A 27,238-nucleotide genomic window follows, 5' to 3' on the forward strand; every position below is an offset into this window, starting at 1 on the left:
ATCTCCCTCATACTCGGTGTTTCTTTATTACTTATGTGTAGGTAACTGTCTAGAGAAAGAACTAGGGAAATCTACAATGCCAGTGGGAGTTGTGACTTGTGCAAAGGCAGAGCGATCAGAGAGGAGATGAAGAGAGCTCTCAGCCTGGGGCTGTGGGAAGGGCTTTGCAGTGTTCATTAGATGTGACTAGTGTCATTAAAGATAAATCTAAAAGAATGAATAAAAAATCTACCTATGTCTACAGGTCCGTAATGAAAGAATCTCAGTTAGCAGCCCATGGCATGATGGGAGAGTATATTTGTTTGGATCAAACAATGAGTTTCTTTTTTACACACACATGGCATGCCTTTGGTAGCTTTGAGGTATGGGATCCATAGGTTGCTGATTTATTCATATACATCAACAAGGTGTGATTTTGTAACAGGTAAACTGATACAAGAGCGAAGGTGCCTTTCACAGAAATCCCCTTTGCCTCCTCCCTCCTCTTCTCTCTAGGGATAAGTCCAATGATACCAGAGGCAGAGCCTGGATAGCTGAGGATGCTTCGTGGTGGGGTCATCCTTCTCACAGACAAAGAAAGTATTTTACCTTTTCAGTCACCTACCAGGTAAGTTCCAAGAGTGTGTTTCCTTGAAGCCCAAAAGAAACAAGTGGACTTTTTTTTTTTTTTTTTTTTAAAGAAGACTTTATGGCTTTCCATAGTTTTCCCTACCAACTGCCTAAGGCAATTTCCTATATCAAAGATGGCATGGAGGCAATCAGTCTCACTTACTGTTGATTTTCAGCCTCCATCTTCCTGCACCCAATTCACCCACTTTCCTGCTGGCATCCACACATGCTCAGGTCAGGTCCGGCCCAGTCCCATGGAGCTCCAGACTCACTTCCCACTAAGGCTGCTTCTTTGGCTTCTCTGCAGAGTCCAGGGCCCCTTGCCACTTTCTTGACACTGTACTTTGTCCCTTGCCTGCTCTCTTGCACATCTGCAATATTCACTTTTTTGGTGGGTCATTTCCATCAGACGTTAAACTGATTTGGGCTAGAGGTGTGGCTCAAGTGGTAGAGTGCCTGCCTAGCAATCAAAAGGCCCTGAGTACTGAAGAAAAAAAAAATTAACTCAAGATTCTTCTATGTGAAAAGGAAAAAAGAACAAGAACTAAATCTTCAATGTCATTTCCTTCCTCCCTTCCTCCCATGTGGGGAGTGGATTATGAGAAATCTATGAGAACTTGACATGAGCACAGCTATGGCACAGCTATGTCAAATCTGTAGGCTGGGATTGGCACAGTCCCCAGCTGTAGAAAGGAGTGAGGGCAAAATGCAGCACAGCTGCTCTTTGTAAGATGTTTGTGTGCAGAGAGTGGCGAGCACAGGCTTCCCCTGTTCCCGATAACTACAATGTCATGATGTCCTCCAAGAACTGTTGTTCTGCTTCCTTGCTTGCTGCTGTGTATAATAAACTCACTGGAGGTGGTGCAGGCTGTTGTGCGTCTCCCCCAGAGCACCCAGCCCACCTGACCCCAGCTTTTTTGCATGTTTGTCTTTTGTCCTTTTTTAATCTACCATTACTCCCAGTTAGGTTCCTGGGACAAGCTGGCGCAGGCCTCAAGACTCCCTACCCTTCCCTTCCAGGCAGTTCTCTACCACTTGAGCCATGCCCCCAGTGTTTAAATTCTTTATGTCATGTTTCCTGGCCTCTGAGATTTATTGTTGCATGGAAAGTAAGAGCTTCCTCCCTCTCATTTTTTATTTTTATTTTTTATTTTTCTGGAGATCAAACCTACACCCCAACCTGCCTTGTGCTGAGTTAGCAAGGCATTTGGCCTGGTCAAGAAGACTGACCTTTGGGTTCCCTGTCAAAATTCTCAACTTTTCCCCATCTCCTATCCCAGTGCAGACAGGGACCTTTCTAATAATCATGGGATCACTTCACTGGCAATTTTTCAGTGGATCATTGTTGTCCTCAGGATAGGCCCAAACATCTTATTGTAATTTATAAGATGTATCTGAGATCTACCTCCATACCTCTTGGGGCAGACTGTAAAGTTTTTGTTGTTGTTGGTTGTATTTCATTCTTTTTTGAGATAGGGTCTCACTCTGTGGCCCGGGCTGGCCTTTAACTCTAGATCTTCCTGCTTCAACCTCCCAAGGGCTAGGAGTACAGGTGTGTGGTGGTACACACCACACCTGACCATGTAACTGTTCTTAAGGGTTTACTGCTCCTCCCTGGGCGGAAGAGTATACTTTTCCTGCCTCATTAATGTCAAGCTTAGTTACGTGGCTTGCTTCGGCCAATGAAATGTGAGCAAGTAGCACTTCCAGGCAGAAGTTTAATAGAGGTGAGCTGTTCACATTCCTTCTCTTATGTGACCAGTGGTGATAGTTCATATGGAGACGATTGCTGTCCTATACCCCTCCTGGAGTGCATCTAAAACAAGCAGAACTCCAGCTGATTCTCAAGCATACATAACATTAGGACAAAATCATCCTTGCTGTAAAGCTACTGAGATTTGGGAGTTATTTGTCACTGCAACATAACCCCACCAGCCCTGACTGATACACTTTTGCAATCTCCTGACATTTCCTTCTTTCACTTATATTCTAGTCCAAAATGAGCCACCACATCTGGCTCAAACTTTTTTCAGTCAACCCACAGGAAGTAAATAAGTAAGGACGTAAGTAAGTATATTATGATATATTTTGCATCGTAATCTGGTATTCACCTCATAGAAAAGATCCTTATTGTGTAAAATTCACTCTGATACTCTCCATTCTAGTCCATTTAAGTACAAATGCTGGTCAGAGCTCACCAAGTTGATTTCATGAGTCACAACTGTGTTTGTAAAACATTCTTCTACTGTATTGAAAATCTTTCCTTTACACACTTGTTTTCAGGACTGCTAAGATGGTACCTGTTTTAGGAAAATCTTTCTTATTCCTGAAGGGTGACCCCATTCCTCCCCTCCAGAAGTCCACTGCTTTGTGCTCAACTCTTATGTGCATTCCTCAAATGGCTTGTAAGTCCTTGAGGACTAGGATGGTTATCACTTTTGTGATACCTCCAGTCTTCTTTTTTCTTTCTTTCCTAGCTCAACATGGTAGTTAACATACACTGCGTACCCAATGTGGAGCATGAAAGAAGGTATTTTCTCCCTTTATGATTTAAAAATACACCTGCAGATTCTTTGTCATTCTTTCCTTTACAAGATGGAGCCAAATTACAACCCTCCTGAATGTGCGTGAAGTTTACTGATCTCTTCAATCGGATAGAATGAGATGGAAGTTATACCCTATACCTTCTTAGGTATAGCTTCTGAGCAACTCTTTCATGGGTCATTAACTCTTGAGGAAGCCAATTTCCACGTTGTGAGAACACTTACACAACCCTGTGGAGAGACCCATGTGCAGGAGAACTGAGGTCTTCCACTGGTCTTCCTGTGGGAGCCACCTTGAATGTGGAGCCCCAGTGCATCCTTCAGAAAGACCATAGCCCTAGCTGATGTCTCTCTGTAATCCCAAAATCAACCCTGAGCCAGAATTGCCCAGTTCTCGAATTTATGACTTGGGGAAACTGTGTGAAGATAATATCTAGTGTTGTCTTAAGTCACTAAATTTTGGAGTAATTTGTTACCCAGCAATGAATAACTGGTGCACCCTACTTTACAGATAATCAAGCCGATACTTGTAGAAATGAATTGAGTTCTCTGGACCCTACAGTTAATAAGCAGAAGTACTGAATTTCAAATGCATAGTTTTCAAACACTAGACTCTCTGATCTTTGACAATGCAATAATTGACTCTTAGAAAAAGTGTGATGGTTCCTCATTGCGAGAAACCCTCTGGAATAGTGACAGTGTGACTCTGGGGGTCACTGTGTTGGGTCTTCAATTTCCTCCTTATTACTAACCTCCAAGGAGTGATTTCAGAAAAAGAATAATTGAACTTTTTGTCCAATTTTTTAAAACCCTCCCAAATTACCTTCCATTTTTGGACGCTTCTCCTTGGTCCTTATCTTGCTCTCTGGCATCTTTTCCCAGTCTGTCACTTTGTTAATGGTGCTGGTGCAGCCTGTGATCAGAAGATTTCCAAATTCTTTGTATCCCATGGAGAAGAGTCCATGGGTGTAAAGAGAGTTTACTAAAGGTTAGGAAAGAGAAATACAAAGGGGAGCAATATGGGGTCCAGGTGGAAGCTGGTAGCTGAGAGAACGTGTTTTTGCTCTTCAGGTGCTTTTAAACCTACAATAACCTATGGTAAGGGAAGAACCAGGTGATCCTCATCCAATAATCAACGAGTGGGAGGTTTTTGGGCGGTTCCTGGCCAGGTGAGGGTGGTTCCTGAACTAAAGCATGGTTAATTTAAAATGTAATATTTTTCTGTGAGTCCTGAACTCTCCCTAATTTTAGCCTGCCTCAATTTGACAATAAAACCTTCCTTGTTCTTGGCTGGAATATGCCAATGTTTCTGTAGAGCAATTAAGCTTCATTTCAGGGTGAACAAATTTCATGACAGCTTCCCTCAGCTGAGAGCCACCATTGTCAGAGGGGATCAGAGCCCAGGCACTGCTGGGCTAAGGCAAGGAAGTCCACCTGACAGGCTCTCCTTTTGTCTTCCTGTCCTGGTATCTAGATCTCCCTGTCCTGTCATGCCTTCCCTGAGATTGGGCATTTCTGCCCCTCTCCCTCTCCCTCCACACTGATTTCCAGCTTGGACTGGTGCTTCACTGATTGACTTTTATTGTGCTTTTCTCCAAAGATCAGCTTACACATCTGTAAAATGGACATAATTATATATATCCAGGAGGTGACTGAAGTTCAACAGCAGGACCTAAGGAAAGCGTCCAGCACAGTGCCTGGGACAGGGTCAGCATTCAGAAAGGAGGGTTCCCAGCCTGATCATGTTGCTCCCCTCTCATGATCAACTGGGTTGATGAGGACAAGGGACTTTCCATAGTTGCTTCTTCACCCATCATGATGGTCCTCTGTTCAGGATCTAAAGTGGCTGCTTTGTCTGTGTTTTTTCCTTCTTTGCCATTGTAGCAGGTGTTGCCTTCTAGACCTGCCATGTGAGATTCAGTTGGCTCTTCTGTTCCTCTCTCTCCCCTCCTACCTTTTGATTTTTCTCTTTCCTCTTCTAGGTTTTCACTGCTTTTCCCCAGGGTCACGAACCCTTCTGCCATCTGCCCCTCACCTGGCCCAGCTGTTTTTAGGTCACCTAATCCTTTTATATTACTCCCCTCCCAGATAATCAACAAATGGCCATATTTTTCCCACAGACGCCTGCCTCCTCTGTTTCTTTAAAAATACTTGACATTGCTGTCTTCATATAACTCTGGCTCCTGCAGATGTCTCCTCCAAACTCCAACTTCTCAGGGTGGATGGGGGGTGTCTCTCAACAGGAGGATTCCCCCTTCTGAAGACACAGAAATGCAGTCCTGTACAAAGATACGTCTTCAAAGTTCAAATCTATCCAAGCTTTTGATTATAGAGACAAGCCCTGAGAAGTCCCCAGGGGCATCCAGAAGGATGCTTCTAACCTTTTTGAATTTTATCACTAGCTTGCAAAGTCGCTAAGGACATGTTCCTTTCTGGCCAGCAAATCAGAAGACCTTACCCATAACCAACTACCATTTCAGACTGAATTCAGGAGTAATTTTCTCCCTTCTTCAATACATTCCCCATAGGATTAGAAATTAAAGATTATATCCTAGAGCACAGAACAATTATTTACACCCCCTCCCCTTTCCCTTCTCCCCTAAAGTCTAATCAAAAGACTTTCAAGGGAACAAAATAATCCCAGAAGGAAATATGGAAATAAAGGAAGTTGACTCTCTTTTTGACTTTTTTGGCAGGAGTTCACACCAAGTGCTCAAATAACCCAACATATGGTGCATTGGTGTCATGAGGTGACCAGAGTAGATTAGTGAATAAGGAATGAGAGGCAGGCATGAAAGATTGTCATTGTCACAGAAAAGCAGCTGAGCAGGGCCAGATCTCCTTGAGTTACTGCCTCTGCTTTTGATGCCCTAAAACACACCCTTGAACTTCAAACTGAGAGGCACCTGGGAACGGCAGCCTCAGGAAGAGCTTTTGCTGAAGCTCCCTCTTCCACCTAAGGCCCGATCCACCAAGGAGGAGCGCAGTGACTTTTTGCTCTCTTCCTAAAATTTCATTAACCCAGAAGACTAAATACACATCATACAGGAGACTGAAAATCAAACACCAAACCTGTTAGGTCCCTGGCATTCTTGGGGTGGGTGGAGAGCCCCGAGGCTAACACCAAAACCAGACCCTCCCCCTGCCGCATTTATGACCGCTGTTGCAAAACTCCCCTGATTGTTTCCCTGCTTGCAAAGCCACAGGAACCTCGCGCTTCTCAACTAACTATGCATGTAGACCCATTCTATCTGGTGATCAGATAAACCGAGGCCAGCGGCCCTGCTGTTCTCTGGCAGGAATGCCTTCCCTCCCTTGCAGTGTGGCCCCTCCTATAAAGCCCACTACCCATTCCTGCTGAGCTGCTGCAGTCTGAACTGAGAGAGTCAGCCTGGCAGTTTAGCCCCTAATAAATCTTTCTTTTTCTACACGTGATGTGGTCTTTGTTTGGCAGTTCCTTACAACACCTAGAGCCACTTTTTGGGCTTCTCTCCCCTAAAAATCGCTTATTCTTCCTTAAAAATTGCCTCACAGTCCCCATTTCCTCTCTTGATAAGTAGCCCAGGCTGGCTTCGATCTCATGATCCTCCTGTCTCATCTGGGATTACAAGTGTGTACTAATACACAGGCTTTGAAGAGGGTATTTATTTAAACGTTAACCATATGGTCCTGAGTGGCTATTCTCATTTATATGTGCATGTAATAAGCTGATATGCTTTTCTCCTATTCATCTATCTGTCTATTGTCTGTTTCAGTAAAATGATGGAACCTTCAGTGAAAACATTTGAACTTCCCTACATGGGGTAATTTAACTGGATTAAGTTTTAGATTCATGGGTATGGGGTTGCCTGTCACTGAGCTGTTTAGTTGGAGTGAGCTTTGGTACCATGTGGGTGCCTGGCTGGGGGCAGTGAAGATAGCTAAATTCAAAGGGCAGGTGGGGTTCTCCTAGTTTTATCTGATCACTTGTGAACTGGGATAAACAGCTAATTTCAGGCAAGGTTATATGATTCTTCAGGGCAAAGCTGAACAAAGCCCACTTTACTGCCTATTTTATAGCCTGTGACTTTTAATGGCTCCAGCAGCAGACAGTCCCTCTCCCTGAAGCCAAAGTGAACTTGTTATCCTGCCGTTTATTTTGCATTTAAATAGCACTTTGCATTTCCAAGGTGCTTAACAATCATTAATTCTTTCTTCCTCCTCCTAGGTCCCAGTCTTTTCTCCTGTTTATTTATTTACTTGCTTAATTTTGGAGACTGGGAGCTTGCTAAAACATGGAGATTTGCCCAAGGTCAGCAGACCTGTTGGGGACTTGCAGGTCTATCTATGTTTACATCCGGGTTCTGTGCTAAGTTTCACTGTAGCATGGTGTTTACCGGGGCTCAGATGGTTGAAGCTTACTCTTTACACAAGGGAGAGGGAAATGGAGGGGAGGCAACTTAAAGGGGTAGCAAGTGATTTTTAGAGGAAGCAAACAAGCCTAAAGGACTAAGGCCTGGGACAAAGTTCCTGTAGCTCTTGGGGAGGTAGGCAGGGGTGCTATTTCAAACAGGTAATCTTTCTGAAGATCCTCAGGATAGGTGAAAAGTCTGGTCATGGTGAGGACCGTCAGTCTCTTCTCTTCTCCTCCTGGGTTCTTAATGTTTTCTGGTTATTTGATGAGACCCCTGGAGAAAGGATTTAACACAATTACACTTCTTTTGGAAGAAGCTTCCTGTCCGATAAGGGCAGGTTAGAGAGACCTTGAATCTGAAGTAACTTTTAAGATCTTCAGAAACCAGAATCTTCTTATGAATCTGCTGTGCTGGATAAGTCACAGCTTTGATTTAGTTCAGTGGCAGAGGGCTCCCGATTTGCACTGAACTCTTCATCTCATGACTTCGGTCCATTGACAATGGAGGGTGAGGTACAGGCAAGAAGTTTATTAAGAGAAAGGACAAAGCTCCTACGTGAGATAAGGAGGAGTCTAAATAGGTTGCCAGTGAAGTGATGTGTTCTACAGTTTTTATCCATCTCCTCCAGGGCGTTGCTCAATCCTTATGCTAATCAGGTGTGCAGAAAGCAGCAGTCTGGTTGAGCCTGCTATGTTCTGATTGATTGTACCCTTTAAACCATTGAGGTTTGAAATTCCTACTAGTCCTCCTAGCACCCTCATTCTGGTCCATCCTGACTTTCCATCTTTCTGCCTGTTAAGGTCATAGGGAGGTCATAAATGGAGTTTTTCAGAGAATTTTCTGTCCTAGCTGTACTGTCTAATTTTAGCTAACTGCCTAACATACTTGCTCACTTACAATTTCCTTCAATTCCAAGCCCTCAGCATTTCAAACATCATCCTTTAGAGTATGGTTTTCTTCTTTTATCTTCTGTTTTTTAAGATGGGGACTCACTCTGTAGTGGTCTTGTTAACAGCGCTGGTGCGGTCTGTGATCAGAAGACTTCCAAATTCTTTGTGTCCAGCTGGGAAGAATCCATGGCAGGACACGGATATAGGTTTATCAAATGTTAGGGAAAGGGAAATACAAAGGGGAGAATGTCTCTTGTTAGGTACTTTTAAAACTTATGCTAGTCTATGGGAAGGAGGAACCAGGTGAATTCCATCTAACAATCAATGAGTGAGGAGGGGCCTGGTGAGGGTGGGCTGGGCTGATCGTGGGCAACCTACATATAGTCCCGAACTTTCCCTACTTCTACTCTGCCTCAGTCTGGCCTAGAGCTCCCTAGCCTCCCAAGTGCTGGGATTACAAGCATGTGTCACCATGTTGGGCTGCAGTATCATTTTTTGGGCCCCAGCTGCAGTGAGTATTTAGACCTGTGACAATCTGCTTCTGATTGGGGAGGGAGTCACAGTCTAGTCTCAGCTGGCTCTTGTCCTCCAGGCAAACCTATTCACATAAATACCTATAATGTCCCCATGAAGGCACATCTGGCTATGTTAGTCCAGATGTGTGCCTTCTTTCTCTGTAACTGCTAAGTTCTCATGACACCTTGCTAAGGTGCCAGCACCTGTTCTTCTAACATTGTTTCCATTTTCTGGAGAGTAACCAGCTACAATTAACAGAGTAAATCAATATCCTTTACTGTGAATACCAGGGGCTTTGCATTGTTGCTTTGGTCATAATTTATTTTTCTCTCCAAAGAGTGGCATTCTTGAAGTACTTGAGAGAAAACTCCAAGGACAAAGGTGGACTTTCAGAGTATGTCATGTGGCTGATGGGGTGGCAATCTTTGCTTCTCACCAAACCAGGAACAGTCACATCCCTAAAAAGGGGATTAATGTGAGGCTGCTATTACTATAATACCTAGTATTCTGTGCAACTGGAAAAGATTTGGGAATGTCAAAAATTTGGCTATCAAATTTGCAAGTTTTCTGAGCTAAGGTTAAAGGTAACTTCTAAGTAAATAAAATGATCCCAAGAGAGGAGGGCAGATGTTGAAATGAGTAATTCATAAAGTGATAGACATTTACTAAGTAACTACTGAGTCCAGCACTAGTAATACTGATATGAACGAAACAGATTATAGACCTCAAGTTCTCGACTAAATTATAGTAGAATGTGATGAAAATTCCAACAGAATTGTGAACGAGGCACAGACTAACCTTGTAGAGAAAGGGGAACTCTATGAGGTTCCAAGGGGATGGTAATTCTGATCTAGGTCTTGAAGATAAATAGAAGGGTAAGGAGGACATTAAAAGCACAAAGACTGTACACAATTTCAGGAGGCTGTAAGACTACAATGGAAAGCAGTTGGGGCAATTCAAACAGAGCCATGCTCAGTGTTCTAGATTTGATTGCTTTAGGTGAGGAAGGGTAAAGGAGGACTTTAAGCAATTTGATCAGAATTGCTTTGTCTTCATTCATGAGGCAGCTCTGTGTCAAGGCTAGAAACAGAGGTCATTCACAGTTCTTGTGTAGCAGCTGCCTGTTTTGTTATGCAGGGAGACTGCTCTTATTAGCAGAACTGAAATTCTTGCCTGTAGACATACACACCCGTCATTATTATTCACAGGCTGATTAGGGTTTTAGTACTGGCCTCAACTTTACTAGAACTTGTGGTTAATTCTCTACATCAGGCAAAGGTGAAGTAAATTGCAGAAATGTTAGGGAGCAAAAGGAGTAGAGCAGGGAAGTGATGTTTATCGTATTTCTAAGTATGTTTGATGGCATCTTTGAGTATGCTATCCAATAAAGAGGGCTCATTCATTTTTTGAACCTCTAAAATTAAAAATTTCACATCTGAATTCTCTTTTAAAGGTCCTTGAAATGGTGTGCTTATGAAATAGAATGCTGCTGAGAAAATACCCTTTTTTTGTTTTTCCTGGGGATACTGGGGTTTGATCTCAGCACTTTGCACTTGCTAGTGTTGGAATTAAAGACCCTCCGGTGCCGAAAACAGACACACAAGAGACAGAAAATCTTGACAAGGCAATTTCTCTTGATCAAGAGGGTGCAAGCATGTGCTCACTCCCGCTAAGCAACACGCAAGCACAAAATGGCCAACAGTGGCTCCTCCTTATATCCCTGATGCAGTCCTGCCTGCCCCTCACCTGGGATTTGTCCAGGTCAAAGGTTCACAGTCTCCCTCCATTGGCTAAAAGGCTTGGGGGATGGGTTAGAGCATGCAGTTTGGCGGGAATCCGGAAGAAGAAGCAAGGACCCTTTAAACATGCAAGTCACCTAAGATGGGGACCTGAGGAATTTTTAAGTAATCTAAGAGGGTAACAAATACTTTGATAGAAAAGATCATTTTTCTTACACTAGGCAGACACTCTACTGCTTGAGCCACATCTCACCCCTTTTTTGCTCTAGTTTTGTTTGAGATAGGATCTTGCTTTTTGCCCAGGTCATTCTTGACCTTGATTCTCGCGTGTGTGTGTGTGTGTGTGTGTGTGTGTTGGGGGGGGTACTCGGGTTTGGATTCAGGGTCTACACCTGGAGCCACTCTACCAGCCCTTTTTTTGTGATGGGTTTTTTCGAGATAGGGTCTCATAAACTATTTTTCCCAGGCTGGCTTCGAACCATTATCCTCCTGATCCTGCCTCCTGAGCAGCTAGGATTACAGGTATGAGGCCCTGGCACCTGGCTTTGATTATCTTATTTACACTTCTGCTGCAGCTGAGAGGACAGACAGACACATGCTGTTATGCCCAGCTTTTTTATCCCTGGTTGAAAATGTGATTTTTAGAACTTTTGGCCTGGGCTGGCCTGGAGTCTCAACCCTCCTACTCCCAGCCTTCTGCGTAGCTGTGATGACAGCCATGCACCACTGTGCCCAGGTGTTGGTTGAGATGAAGTAGCTAGAATTACAGCATAGGCCATTGGTGCCCAGCTGAAAATAGAGATTTAAATAGGTATTTGTACATCAGTGTTCTTAATAACATTATTCACAAAAGCCAAAAGGTGCAACCCAAGAGACCATCAGTGTGCGAATAAACAAAATATGTATATCTAGACAGTAGAATACTATTGTGTAGTAAAAAAAGGAATGAGATTCTGATTCATGCTCTAACATGGGTGAACCATGAAAACCTAACTCGAAACAAAATAAGCCAGACATAAAAAGGCAATAATTATATGATTACACTTATGAAGTAATTAGAATAGGCAATTTCATAGAGAAAGAAAGTACTGTAAAGGATAACTAGGGTCTGGGGAGAGAGGCCAAATTGGAGTTATTGCCTAATGGGAACAATTTTTTTTTTCTTTGGGGCAATGAAAGGATTTTGGAAACAGACAGTGGTGAAGTTTGCACAACATTGTGACTGAAGTGAATGCCACTGTGAATGTAATGAATGCCACATCTTTACAATGCTAAAGTGAGGGCTAGAGGTGTGGTTCAAGTGGTAGAGCATCTGCCTAGCAGGCATGAGGGCTTGAGTTCAAACCCCAGTGCCTCCAAAAAAAAAAAAAAAAAAGGATAGAGGCATGGAATACATTTGCCCTTAGAGCTTCCAAAAGTAGCCACTAATGCTGATGTATACATTTTGTACTTTCAGCATCCAGGACTGTGATCGTTTGTTATAGCAGTCCTTGGAAATGAGCACAGATGGCCTTGGTTTAAATCTCAGCTCTGCCACGTATTTTCATGAATGTGGGAAAGTAACAACTTTTCTGAGCCTCAGTTTTCTCATTTGTAAAATGGAGATAATGATATAGACTTCCTTGGGTTGGTGGGAAGAGACAAACGCTATCGTACCTAGAATGAGTAATTGCTCAGTAAATGAAAGTTATGAATGAGAATTGTGATAGTAACGAGCACCGGAAATGAGACTTGACTTAGCAGACGCTGGCTCAGCAAACCTTTCTGCTAACAGGATTTGTTTGAAAATCAAAAGGACTTACTTCAAAGAGAATTTATTTTTCCATTCTATCACAGAAGAAATGTTGAGGAAATGTGTGTGCTATCATTTAAATGGATATAAAAGTTGAATGACTTCTTAGGCTCTGAGAGACCCAGAGAAATTGACAAGTTCATCTTCCTTTAGGAGCCGCCTTCTCTTTGATACATCTATCCACTTTCCTGGGTAGGCTGTCACACTCAGAAGATAGCAGAAGTCTTAGAGGTGTGTGCTCTTTGTGCTGAGTGGCCTGGGGAAGGTAACTCAATGCCCCAGGTATGAGCTGACTGTCCAGGCATTCTTTACAAAAGAGAGTCTGTGGCCAAGACCTGCAAGCCAGAATTGCCTGCTGGGCGACCAAAGAGGAAGTGCATTCGATTTCATTTGGTGATAAATGGGGAAAAACGATTTATTTTTCAAAAAGAAGTTTACAACCTTGATGTGTTGTAAAATGGAGTTAAATCCAGAGGACAGTGGGAGACATCGGGAATGGATTGGGTGGAACAGTAAGAACTACTGTCTGTCATTGATGGTTAGATGAGCTGCTGTTCCACCCAACATGTCACCATTGGGCAGTCACATGCCTACCTGTTACAGGTGTTGAGTTGGATTGGTTAAATATGCATGCTCTTTTGTGCTTACAATTTGCAGAGATGAATGCATAGGTCTTTCCTGGCAGAGTTTATATTCTTAGTTGTCTCCTTCATTATTAGGGTGTATGATTTATAAGGGGTTTCAACACAAGTCATCGGACATGGCACCCAGCACAATCCTGAAGGCTATGCTAGGATCACCTTCCTATGCTCACATCGCATGCCAGGACTGTGAGTCTCAAGAGACTTTTCAAGTTCAAAGAGCTGGGCTGTGGGTGTCCAATGTACCAAGAACAAGGTTGAATCCACATAATCAGTTTTCGAGATCAGAAAGCAGGTAACAAACTCTCCTGAAGCAGGAAGATGGAGCACCAAGGACATGGCCTTGATGGTGAATAGAAGAGCCTGAGCTGTGGACCCTGGGCAGCTACAGGTGAGGGATGGTATTTAGGCATACCAATAGGGAGTGGTGGCACAGAGGAAGGGGTGCAGAAGGGGAGTTCAAGAGGCAGCACTAATTCTGGAGGCCTGTTTCTACTCTATAGATGGCAGGGGGTAGGGGGAAGAGAGTGCTGGGGGCTTTGACTTTTCCTAACAGGTCATTCAGAGTTGAATCCACCAGAAGTGCTGACAGTGAGGAGTCTGGGCCTGCTCATATGTCTTCCAGTGACTTATCACCTCATTTAGTGTGCTTATATATGATGGTGTGTTTTTTTCTTTCATTGCTCTTAGAATAAAACACAAACTCCTAAACATGGTCACCAGGCCCTAGCCTCACATAAGGGCTACCTCTGGCCACAAACCTTTACCCCTTTGCACTTCAGCCATGCTGACTTTCCTTTAGTTCCATTTGCCATTGCAAGACCTCATGTCTTGGTCCCATAGGTGTTTGGTTTTTTTTTTTGTTTTGTTTTGTTTTGTTTTTATGGTACTGGGGTTTGAACTCAGGGCCTCACTCTTGCTAGGCAGGTGCCCTACCACTTGAGCCACTCTGCCAGCCCCTTATAGGTATTCATTTACAAAAGCATTGTTTTTTATCTCTTTGGTGGGATGTCTGCTTATTAACCTTTTTTAATTGCGGCAAAATACATGTAATGTAAACTTTATCATTTTAACTATACTATTATTTTGAGATAGGGTCTTGCTATGTAGCACAGACTGGCCTCAAACCTGCAATTCTTCTGCCCCAGCAGCTGCCTGCTGGGTCTTACCTATTTTTAAATGTATAGGTCAGTGGTGTTAAGTACATTCACCTGTATAACCAACGGTTAGACCCTTTTTATCTCATAAAACTGAAACTCTGTCCCATTAAACAATAAATCTCCATTCATTCTTGCCCTAACCCTTAGCAAGCACTATTCTGCTTTCTGTCTCATTAATCTGATTCCTCTAGGTATCTCATATAAGTAAATCATACTGCAATTGTCTTTTTGTGACTGGCTTATTTCACTTAGCATAATATTCTTACAGTTCATTCAAGTTGAGGCAGATGTCAGGATTTCGCTTCCTCTGAAGGGTGAATAGCATTCCACTGTAAATATTTACTAACTCTTGGCTGTCTACTCATTAGTCAATGGACACTTTTCTTGCTTCCACTTTTTGGCCATTGCGAATAGTGCTGTTATGAATACACGTGTACAAATATCTCCTTAAGACCCTGTTTTCAATTCTTTTGGGAATATACTCAGAAGTGGGTTTTCTGGATCATGCAGTAATTCTGTTTTGATTTTTGTGGAGCCGCCATATTGTTTTCCATAGTACCTGCAGCATTTTACATTCCCACCAACACTGCACAAGGGTCCCATTTTCTCCACATAGGATGCCTGCCTTTTATTTTAAAATTTCCACATAGAGTGTATTATAGTTTAGATGCATGTATGTACTGGGAAATGATGGCATTGGTTAGCTATCAGAACTACTCTCATGGATTGCATTAGTGCCCTTTCAACAGAGCTTGAGGGAGTGAGCCCATCTATTTCTCCCTCCCATCTCTTCCCTGATGTGAGGACACAGATGTGTGTCTCTTTTTGTCTTCTGTCATATGCTGATGCAGCAACCAGGCTCCATTTTAGAAGTAGAGATTGAGTCTTCAATGGATACCAAATATACTAGCAGCTTGATCTTGGACTTTCCAGACTTCAGAAATAAGTTTCTGTTCTTTATAAATTACCTAGTCTGGGTATTTTATTATAGCAGTAGGAACAGATCAAGACGTATTTTGTTGCAGGTAAGTCCCACATACATAGCTTCCCATCAGGAATGTATTCTTAGTAAAGGTCACCACTCTCATATACAAGGGCAATCACCTTTCTAACTCAGGCCTCACACTTAGGCATCCCTGACTTATGTGGGACCCCAAGACAAGAGTATACATGGAGACCCAGGAGTAGGTATCTACATATTTAGAAGTTACAAACTACAAAATAATTTTCTGTCCTCTATATTGTCAAATATATCATCAATCAAGTGAAAACTATGTGGAAGTTGACAACATATCAAAACCAACTATATGTCGGTGTTCTAATGGTCTAGCAATACTTGAATCAGCAATAAATAAGGACATACAAAATTCATAAACATTACATACTTATTCCACAACATTTCCCCAGCTTTACTAAGGTAAAAATTGTATGCATTTATGGTGTACAATGTGATATTTACATATTATATTTACCTCAAATGATTACATCAGGCTAATGAATATGTTTATCATCTCACATAATTTTTTTTTTTTTGTAGTGAGAACATTTAAGTTCTGCTCTCGGTAATTTTTAGATACACAATATTTTAACTACAGTCATTAGGCTATATAATAGATCTCCAAAACTTATCCTTCATTCTAACCAACCTGAACCTTCCTAGACCAACAATTCCTTATTCCCCATCATCTTCTATGGAGCTCTGGTAACCACTGTTTGATTCTTTGCTTCCATGAATTCAGTATTCTATAACATCTATTTCTCTTTTTGTTTCAGAAGAATCACTGTCTCATTATATTCATAAGTGTCACATAATTTGTGCTGTGGTTTGGATAAGTGTCCCCCAAAGACCCCTGTGTTAGAGGCTTGGTTGCTGGTGTATGGAGCTGTGGAAGGGGATGTTGGAACCCTAGCCCCTTCTTGTCTCTGTGTTTGCTTCCTGGCTGCCATGAGATAAGCAGCTCCCTCTGTCCTCCTCCACCCTTCGACCCCACCCTTCACCCCCACACATGGTGTTCTGCCTCACAACAGGACCCAAGCAGCAGGCCAACCAACTCTGGATTGAGGCCCTGAAACCACAAGCTAAAACGGCGCTTTCCTCCTTATGAATGGATTACATCAGGTATTTCATCACTGTGATGAAATTTGTTTTACAAATTTGCTTTACTGATGCTAATGATCTTCAGCAATTTGAAGATATTTCTATGGCAAGATGTAATGAAAGTACATGTTAAAAAGTAAATGTTAAAAGTTGAAACATTAAACCAGGTGCCAGTGGCTCACATCTGTAATCCTAGCTAGCAGGTGTCTCATGCCTGAAATCCTAGCTACTCAGGAGGCAGAGACCAGGAGGATTGTGGTTTGAAACCAGCCCAGGGCAAAAGTTTCCAAGACCCTATCTCAAAAAACCCTTCACAAAAATAGGGCTGGTGGAGTGGCTCAAGCTGTAGGCCCTGAGTTCAAGCCCCAGCACCAGAATATAAATAAATAAATAAAATTGAAACATTAAAATGACTTTTCACATTTCACAATTTTTCTCCTAAGAGTTGAAAACCATCAAGAGCAAAAGGTAGAATAAAAACCATAAGAAACATGTCTTAAAATTTAAAAACTTTAAGGTAAAAATGATTTGAATAGAAAAAAACATTTTTAATTTTCCCTGGTTGAAAATTTAATTATATCATACTCAATGTTTCTATAAAAATACAAGTATTTGTAATTCTAACATTCTATGTCCTTCTAGCTACTAATAGTAAGGATCAGTACCATGGGCTAAAGGCTCAAGTGGTAAAGTGTCTGACTAGCAAGCACAAAGCCCTGAGTTCAAGCCCCAGTACCACCAACACCCTCCACCCCACTACCACCAGCAACGAAACCCCAACATAAAAACAAAAAGAAATGATGCTGTGTTATGCATAAATCAAAGCATTTAATGATGAACCCCTGACCTAGGCCTGTGCCATACCAGCAGGAAGTAGCCAGACTGACTTTGACTTCCCACTCCCTAAAAGATTTCAGGGTCTCCAGATCTTGAGTGGGGAATGATAGCAGTTAGCCAGGACCAATGGGGATATGCAGAGAGGACCAAAAATGGAGGATTCTTCAAGGTTTCTAGTCCTTGATGGGGGAAAATTGTTAGACAGCAGGTAAACATAAGAGGTGACTGTGGAAGGAAGGGATTACAAGGTCCCTGAGAGAAAACAAACTTTCCAATTCAGATGACAAGACTCTGTTACAATCAAAATAGCCCACCAAGGTCATGGGGTGTCTCAAGATTGTTTTGAGTCCCCTACCTACCTAAAGATTAAAAGCTTTCTTCATGCCCCAAAGATCTCTAACAAAAGGAAGACCCAAGCTTTAGACTATATCCTAGCAGTCAGGTGGACCCAATAATCATTTGTACATTGTAATTCTATAAATCTTGCTTAGCCTGACACTGTTGCTTACCATGACCTCAACCCTGTAGGAATTTCTCAATAAGTAATCAAATCCCAAAGGGTAATATTGTGTTCTCACCCTATAAACAACCTGCTTTCAATCTATTGAAAGTATATTCTTTTCTTAATATAAGAATATCACCTCCCCCCCCCCCAAATCTATGGTATTTGAGCAGCCTTAGGATAAGGCTTTGGGTAAAATTTTTAGGGTTTTTCCCTTTATATTTACAGTTTCTGCCTCTCAGGTTCTCCTAGTACTTTGAAGCAGGGTCTGCTACAGATGTTGACCATGACACAATCCACAGATCTGGATGGTGCTGGGACAGTAACCTTTTGAACGAAGAAGGCAGGGAGTGGACAGGCACTTCCCTGGGGCCTGAGGGTGCTGTGCACAGAAGCCTCTAATGTGTGGGTTAGGCAGGACCCTCTAGTGAGGGCCTCCAGGGCACAGATCTGGGGCCATCTCTGCAGGACTCTAACAGAGTTTATGTTTATGTTGCCTTTCTAATTAGCATGGCAAATGTTGGGAATGGTGGTGTGTTGCTGACATCAGTGGTTTGTTGTAGATCCTTAAAGATAGAAATGGGCTTCCTGTGAAATTATGGGTACACAGTGTTTGGGAGTTGGCTGGAATATTTTAGAGACTCTGACTTGTGTACACAGAGAGTAAGAATGTAGTAGGCTTGTACCCTCTGCCCCTGGGAACAGACCTTGAGACCTGGCGCTGAAGGGGTCTAGAACATGCAACCCTAAAAATATGCACTTTGGCACATTGATTATTTTGAGCTAGCAACAATGGAAAAACAGCCAACTCAGGAAGCATTCTCTGCCCTCCTTCTCTGTCTAAAAGCAGGACATAAATTTCCCATGAGAATTGTTTCCTCCCTTGTACCAGGAAGAGGAGAGCAACTCTTATCACTGCAGACATGGTTGATAATGGGATGAGTGTCTGTAAATAGGTCTTGCTAAAATAACCTTTATCTTCCATTGGTTTCCTCTGTATATTTCCTAGTCACTTCTCCACAATTTATCATCCCAAACTCCCTTTCCTTTATGTGGTCACTTCTCTACAATTTATTATCCTTTGTTAAAATGATATATAATCCCCCAAGTCTAAGCACTTTTTTGGGTTTTCATCTTTTCTTTCTGTGGAACATCTGTGCATATACCAATATTAACACTGTTAAAACCTGGATGCCTTTCTTCCTCTTAATTTATCTTTTGCTAGTTTAATTCACAAACCCCAGTAACTGAGCCAATAAGGGTAGAGGAAAAGTTTTTTCCCTTTCTTCCAGTTATTAAATAGTGCTGTGTCCACCTGTGGGTCTGTAGGGCTTCTGGTTGTTACTGATGGCCAGTCACAAGATGGGAGGCAGTGACTGTTCCTTTGATTGAAAGGACAGAGAGTGGGACTCCCCTGAACATATGGAGAATTTTATAGTAACGGAAGTTATTAAATATATGTATGGCAGCATTTGGTCTGAGCCTGGCTTTCCCTAGGATTTGGTAGTGAGGTTGCACAGGCACCAATTACCTGAATTGTGTTCCACCAAATTTGCTTTCGTCAGTTTTACTGGAAGCCAGGTTAGGTCAGTGCAGGCATTTCCTTTGTGAGACCTGACAATGAATTGTGTGTGTGTGTGTGTGTACACATGTTCCTTATAATGGGCTTTATGTACAATTACTATCTTTTGCAATTCTTTTGGGGTTTAAAAAATATCTGATTTACTAAAGTTAGAAAACTGAAAAAATCCTCTATTTCCTTAAGTATTTAGCTTTATTTATAAATTTACTGTTATTATATTTAGTTTTCTGAGGCAAGATCTCCCTCTGTCACCCAGGCTGGCCTTGAACTTGTGATCCTCCTGCCTCTCCATCTCCTGAGTGCTGGAATTACAAGCATGTACCACCATGCCCAGCTCCTTTTAGGTATGATTCTAGCAAATTTTTAAATCTTACAAGAGGCTTTTCAATTATATTTTATTCGGTATTTTGAGCTGCATCTACTAGTTTAATATGTTCAATTTTCTAACACTACACATGTTAGCTAGTTTTCTGTTGTTCTGATAAAATACCTGAGACAAACAGTTTAAACAGAAGAAAGATTTATTTTGGCTCACAGTTTCAGTCCATGGTTGGCTGGCTCTATCCCTTTTGGGAATGTAGTGGTGTAAAGCTGCTCACCTCATGGTAGCTGAATAGGTAGCAGAGACAGCGAGCAAGGGGTGGGGTCCCAATACCCACTTCCAGGATCACACCCCTAAGACTTAACTTCCTTCCACTAGGCCCTGCCTTTTAATGGTTCCACCTCCTCCCAATAGTGCTGTAGGCTGGTGACAAAGTCCTTATCATATGATCATTTAGGGGACAATATTTAAGATCCAAATCATGATACCAAATCATCAACTATCTAAATAAACAAAACCTCATGTATTTAAATAATTTTTGTAATTCAAATAACTTATATTTACAAATCAAGCAAATCTTTTTTTTTTTTTTCAGTACTGGGGCTTGAACTCAGGGCCTACAATTTGAGCCACTCCACCAACCCTTTTTCGTGAAGGGTTTTTTTTTAGATAGGATCTCCCAAACTATTTGCCCAGGCTGGCTTCAAACAGAGATCCTCTGTTCTTTAGGATATTCTTTAGCCAGGCTAAAGAAAATATTCTTTTTCATTTTTTTACAACACTGGAGTTTGAACTCAGGGCCTCATGCTTGCTAGGTGCTAAAGTGAACCTTAAGTTTCTCAAATGTTTTACATTTGTTTACTAATAGCAGTATATATATATATATATATATATATATATATATATATATATATATATATATATATATATAATATATATATAATATATATATATATATATTTTTTTTTTTTTTTTGGTGGCACTGGTTTTGGTTTGAACTCAGGGCTTCATGCTTGCTTGGCAGGCACTCTACCACTTGAGCCACTGCACCAGCTCCTCACTAATAGTAGCATTTGACAAATTCTGTAACACATAGTTGTTGAACACCTCCCATGGGTTTCCTGGGCTAGGTGCTCCAACCTCATCTGCACATAAAACTGGATCTCACTTCCTCGATGTTACATCCGAGTTAGAGGTGAAGACAATAATAAGTAATTAATCCTATAATATGGTAGAAGGGGTTAAGTGTTTTGGAAAGAAGAAAGAAGGGTTGGAGGATCAGTATAATCCTCCAACTGGAGTGGGGAGGAGGCACTCCTGTATTATGTGGGGTGCTCAGGTCTCACAGGGTGAAATCTGACCAAGATTTGAAGGAGGGGAGCTGGCAACTTACAAAATCCACCATCTAAATCAGTCCCTGACCTTTTACCAGGACCCTCCAACATGGGCGGCATTCGCACCAAAACCGTGAAGAAGGCGGCCTGGGTCATCATGGAGCAGTACTCCACGCGCCTGGGCAATGACTTCCACAGCGACAAGCACGTGTGCGAGGACATCGCCATCATCCCTAGCGAGAAGCTCCGCAACAAGATCACCGGCTATGTCACACATCGCATGAAGCCATCCAGAGAGGCCCGGTGAGAGGCATCTCCATCAAGCTGCAGGAGGAGGAGAGAGAAAGGAGAGACAACTACGTTCTGGAGGTCTCAGCCCTGCTGGACCAGATCACTGAAGTTGACCCTGACACTAAGGAAATGCTGAAGCTTTTGGACTTCGCAGTCTCTCCAACCTGCAAGTCACAGCCCACAGTTGGGATGAATTTCAGAACACCAAGTGGGTATTACATCTGCTGAGATGTAATATTTTCAATAAACCCAGGAACACCAAATAAATAACAAATAATAATAAGTAAATAAATAAATAAATCAGTCTCTGAATGCTACACCTTAATTTGGAATTGCAAGGCCAATCTTTTAAATACTTTACTTGCTAGATTCTTTTAAATACCACAAAAACTTCATAGATGTCCATAGAATTCCTAAATTTAACATACAAGTTTTCAGATTGTAACTTTGCCTTATTTCTCTATTCAATTTACATTATTTATTCTAAACATTCCCCAAATTAAAGGCACTTTCCCACAAAGAAAAAAAATTTAATTATCTTTTTTGTTTTTTGGCAATACTGGGGTTTGAACTCAGGATCTCTTGCTTACTAGGCAAGTGCCATACCACTTGAGCCACACCCCAGCCTCCCACTCCCCCACCCCCATCATTTTTCTCATTAAGGAAAAAGTCATTTTCCCACAAAAACTGGGGAGAGAGAGGCTTGGTGTCTCACTCCACTGGTGTTACCCTGCAGCCATAGAGCTATTTGGCCCAGACAAAGAGCTTGGTGCTTGCTTATGACATTGGTGGGAGTCAGTGAGCCATCTTTATTCTCATTATAACCTGGACTCCATAACTTGCTAAGGGAGGTAACCACCTCCCTCTGCTTAAAGAATCAATTGCCCAGCTCTTCTGCCTGGTTCCAATCTGTAATGCCCATCCTGTCCTGGCTTGGGGGACATTTGTATTTCTCTGGCTCTCCTAAATTATTGTTACTATTGGTGGTGACTGGGGTTTGAACTCAGGGTTTCACACTTGCAAAGCAGGGGCTCTACTGCTTAAGCCAGACCTCCAATCCATTTTGCTCTGGTTATTTTGAAGATGGAGGGTCTTGATATGCCTGGGCTACCCTTGAACCATGATCCTCCCCATCCCAGCCTCCTAAGTAGCTAGGATTACAGGTGTGAGCCACTGCTGGTGCCTGGATCCTAAATTATCTTAAATGGCTCCTCAAATGCTCTGTCATAGTTTTAAAACATGGCTGCATGTTCTTGGACCATCCTTCTATCAAGAGTTCAGGTGTATGTACCCTCCAACTTGGATCTGAGCAGACTTGGTGGTCACTTCCATAGATGTGACATAATGTGAGGCTGTCACAGAAGACATTGCAGGTTCCATGTTGGTCACGGAACTCTTGCTCTTGGAGGCCCTGCAGCAGATCCCAGGTAGACAGGCTTACTTGCATTTCTCTCCCTCTTAGCCTCTACTTCTGGGAAGGGCTGTGTTCAGCCAGGAAGATAGCTTCATCCTGCCAGAGGAGTATTTGCCTTGAGAAAGGGAGTTTGCTGTTGAAGTGCTTGCTCCAGAGGTTCTGAGTCCCTCCAGAGGGACTTTGGGCTGGAGGAAGTTCCTACTGCACCTTATCCACCTTGGCTATTGGAATTACAAGTGATTCACCCCCTACCTTGGGCTGTACTCAAAGTATTGCCAGTGGTGTGGGCAGTACCTGGAAACATCAGAAGTGCAGGTGCTGGTGGAGTGGCTCAAGTGGTAGAATGCCTGCCTAAAAAGAGAAAGAAAGAAAGAAAAAAGAAATGCAGGCTGGGGTTAGAGTAGAGGTCAGTGGTAGAGCGCTTAGCTTGTGTGAGGCCCTGGGTTCTATCTCCAGCACCTCAAAACAAAACCAAAAAAACTAAGAAGGATTCATGTTTCAGACCACCAGGCACCCCCCTGGCTGTACTTCTATAGGCGAAAACAGTCTATTGGTATCTTGATTCCTCACGTGGGTGACTCTCTGCTTCTTGCCCTGGAGTGATCTACTTCTTATTTCAGTACTTTTCAAATTTTAATGTGTGCCAGATCCATCTGGCTGCACTAGTTTAAAAGATAGACCCCTCTGAGAGAATTCAGGAGGTCTGGGGAAAGGTCCAGGAATTTGCATTTTTAACAAGCGATTTAGGTGATCCTAAAAAGGTGGTCCTAGGAAGGTGGTCCTAATTTCTCATTCTGAGGATCTTGTCCTTCATCTGTGCTAGCCAGGTGGGGTGTTTAATGGGAAAGACCTCAAAACATTGACCACTCAAGCCAGCTTGCCCCATGACAAAGAGAAAAGGCTGGGGCAAGGCTGGAGCTTTACTTTTGAGTATAAAATCCTTGCTATTTGCAGACTGGACCTTCTGCCTCTGTCTGCTAAGGCAGTAACAACTTTACATGTCAACATTGGTTTAAGGCAAGCAATGGGAAGCTATGTTTACCACCTGGGGTTGTGCTTTATTCCTTGCAAGAGAAATGTAAATGTGATTTTATTTTTCTACCACCTCCCTCTCTCCTTCCCTCCCTCCATCCCTTTCCCTCTTGCCCTTGGGACCCGCCCTTGAGCTATTGGCACTTTCTGGAGTCTGGGGAATGGTGGCTGACTGCAGCAGATGAAAGATTTGCAGGTGATTGGTAGGGAAGGAGACAAAATTGCATCACTTTCTTGCTCTCTTCTGAGTTATTACAGAAAGTGAATTACTGGCTGTGGGGAATTAATGGTACATTACGAGCCTGGAAAGGAAGGCGGTAGATTGCATTTCCAATTTGCCATTTTTTCTGAGGGGTTTTGGCCAGTGGGGCTGCTGAGACAATCTGAGTAAACATAGTCACACTTGAGATGACACTGGCTGTAGATATTCATGAAAATATAGATAGACAAAAACGTGTTACTGTCTAATGGAGAATAGGTGTGTCAGGATTGTTCACACTGCAGTTCTGAAGTTTGTGGTTGTTTCTCAGGCTTCGAGTGTCTTCAGAAAAAGACTGCTTATAGTCCAGAATGTGTGTTCTATTAGGACTGTGATTGTGACCATATGTGAAATGACAGTCCTTTCACCTGCTAAGAAGATCTGGAAGAGAGAACAGACTGCTTAGGAAGCACACATGCATTTGTTGAACAAACTAATATAATGAATTAATTGTGTTAATTGCTGCTTAGTAATTAAGCAAAGTGATAACATTCTGTTCCACCCCAACATTGGGCTGAGTCACAGTCACCTGTGTCTCTTGATGTCTGCCCTGTATGTCTTTTTCCTAGTGAGAAAGTCAGTCATTCTTCTATAAAAATGCGTGGCATGGTCACATTCTGAGATGTCCTCAGACAGCAGAGCAAAGTTCTCCCACTCTCCTGCTTGGGCTCCTCTGCCCAGTCCTTCTTTGAAAGCCCCAATTGGCCTTGACCTTCTGCTGTATGGATTCATTGTGTTGATTTAAGCCAATGTGGCAGAAAATCTGATGTCATCTGCAGCTGCTACATTGAGATTCAGAGCAGCAGCTATTAACCTTCATGCGACAAAGGTTGCAGGTCATATGAAAGCACCCTGGCCTTTGCAGCGTCCAGTTTGCTGATACTGTGGTGTGAGTCAGGTTTCCATATCAGCTTCAACATTTGTTGGGCACTGGTAAAGTTGGCAAAGAAGTTTTATTGCAGAATTTTGTAAATAGTCCTTTATAGAACACTATGGTGTGCTAGGGTTATAATCGCCTCCAAGGATCTCCTAGCCTTTGGGCATCTTGGGGTCCGTGAGTATTGGGCAGGAATTCTAGGAATAGCGTTGGGAACTCTTCACACTGCCCTCTAGCCTGGGGCAGGCTTCAGATTGGAGCACTTATTCCTCAGATTCTGGGCCCAGGAGCCCTGGGAGGGGACCCAGGAGGAATTTGGCCAGAACAGCAATGTCATGAAGTAGTTGCTATAGTAACAGTATCCTCTCATGCTAATGGAGATGTAGCTGGGCACTCTTAGGACTCACCTTAGATGTCAGGAGCATCACTCCAAAAGAAAATCCCTCCCTCTTTCTCTCTCTCTCTCTTTTTTTTTTTTTGGGAGTAGGGTTTGAACTCAGGGCTTCATGTCTGCAAAGTAGATGCTCTGCTGCTCGAGTCACACCTCTCCATTCCATTTTGTTCTGGTTTTCTAGTTTTTTATTTTTGGCAGTCCTGGGGTTTGAACTTGGGCCCTCGAGCTTGCTAGGCAGGTGCTCTACCCAGTCTACTCTAGTGTTTATTTAAGAGATGGGGGTCTCATGAACTATTGGCCTCAAATCCTAATCCTCCTGATCTCAGCCTTCCAAGTAGCTAGAATTACAAGTGTGAGCATGGGCACCTGGTTGTGAGCTCTTACACTGATTGACATTTTTGGGTATCCTCAAGGGCTTTTTTTTTGACATAAGAAAGACAATTCTGAAGCCTATTTCACTTTTAAAGAATTAATATTTTATTTACTGAAATTACAAATGCAGAAGTTAGATCCTTTTAAAGTTCAATTTAAGAATTTTATTAATTAGAATTTTTATAATTCTAGCATGATTTAATAATACCTAAATGTAGCCCAGGCGAGCCTTGAACCTGAGTTCTGGGAATTAGAGATGTATAACATGATACATGCCTCGAAAATTATTTTAAGGGGCCTTTGACTTTTGTATGTTACAATTCTTTAACTTAGTTAATTGAACTCCATTACATATTTTAAACTGCTTTTATAAGTTTAACGTACTATATTTCACTTTTATGAACTTAAATAATCTGACAAAACTTTTTAAGCATTGAAGTAATTACTGTGAATCTAATAAACATATGAATATGGTGAATCTTAAGTTCTCCTAACTGTTCCAAATAGTGTAAAGCAATTTCAACTTAAGATCATCAGCCTGACTCAATTACTCAACTATCCTTTCTAAATTAGAGTTGAAAAACTGTGGACTGGAGGCATAGCTCAAGTGCTAGAGTGCCGGCCTAGCAAAGCATGAGGCCATGAGTTCAACCCCCAGTATTGCCAAAACAAAAAAACCCAAAAAAGCATGTGTCTAACCAAGTGCATGGCACCCTGTGTATGCCTACCTAATGGTGACGATTATTATTTGAGATTTGTACCAGGGTCCTCAAACCAGGATCCAGTTCTAGGTCTTTAACAAATGCTGAAAATGAGACAGGGTGTAAAAGTGAAGAGAGCCCCTGAATGGTAGTTTAAGAACCTAATAAGACAAAGGGAATGGATAAAAGGGAGAAAAAAGGCAGAAAACCATGTATAGGTATATAGTGATATTTATATTTAGTAAAATATTTCCAGCTTCAGCTTACACAAAAAAACCAGTGAAGCATCCAGTTGAATACGGGAACGTGTCACCGCAGGGAGACGGTGATTCACAGAGAGATTTTCTTCATAAAGAAGTGGAGCCTATTCAAAAGTGGTTCCATTTAATGCAACGCTGCATTGAACAGGGCCCCTTTTCAAGGGGCTACGATTAGAAGCAAGATTATCTTCAGCATTTAGATGGCGTGCCGACTGGGGTCATACCCTGGACACTTAGGCGCTCCCATTATCAATGGATAGTGTGATCTTTGGAAGTTCAAAAATAGCATTCAGAACCTTTTATGGCCTTCCTTGTGAGGGCCGTGGACATGTGCTGTGGAGAGTGCCTGGCGCCCTGCAGGAGAGGCTGATGTGTTAGACCTGAGGAGTCTAGGCTGCAGGACCACCCTGGACCTATGGCTCTGTCATTATAATGTCCTTTGAGACCACAGGTAAGCTAGGGTTTGGAGAAAAACAGTGTTCCAAGGACCTGGTTCTTGTTCCAACCATGACATTTGGGTAGATGGTTTATCCTCTCTAGCCTAGGTCATCAGGGACATTGTGTGATTCTGAATTTCCTGTTTTCGGTTTCTTAGCTCAGTTCAGTTTAATAAGTACATCTGGAGTTCCTACTGTGTTCAAAGCCTTATGCTGGGTGTCAGAAATAAGAGGAATAAGAC

The 27,238-nt window shown here is 42.3% G+C and overlaps 1 pseudogene; it reads left to right on the forward strand.

Moving 5' to 3' along the window:
• Positions 1-494: 494 nt before the first annotated feature.
• Positions 495-21,551, forward strand: LOC109681121 (small ribosomal subunit protein eS17-like; annotated as a pseudogene).
• The last annotated feature ends 5,687 nt before the right edge of the window (positions 21,552-27,238 follow it).

The sequence above is a fragment of the Castor canadensis genome, chromosome 8 (assembly GCF_047511655.1).
Source record: "Castor canadensis chromosome 8, mCasCan1.hap1v2, whole genome shotgun sequence".
Lineage (NCBI taxonomy): Eukaryota > Metazoa > Chordata > Mammalia > Rodentia > Castoridae > Castor > Castor canadensis.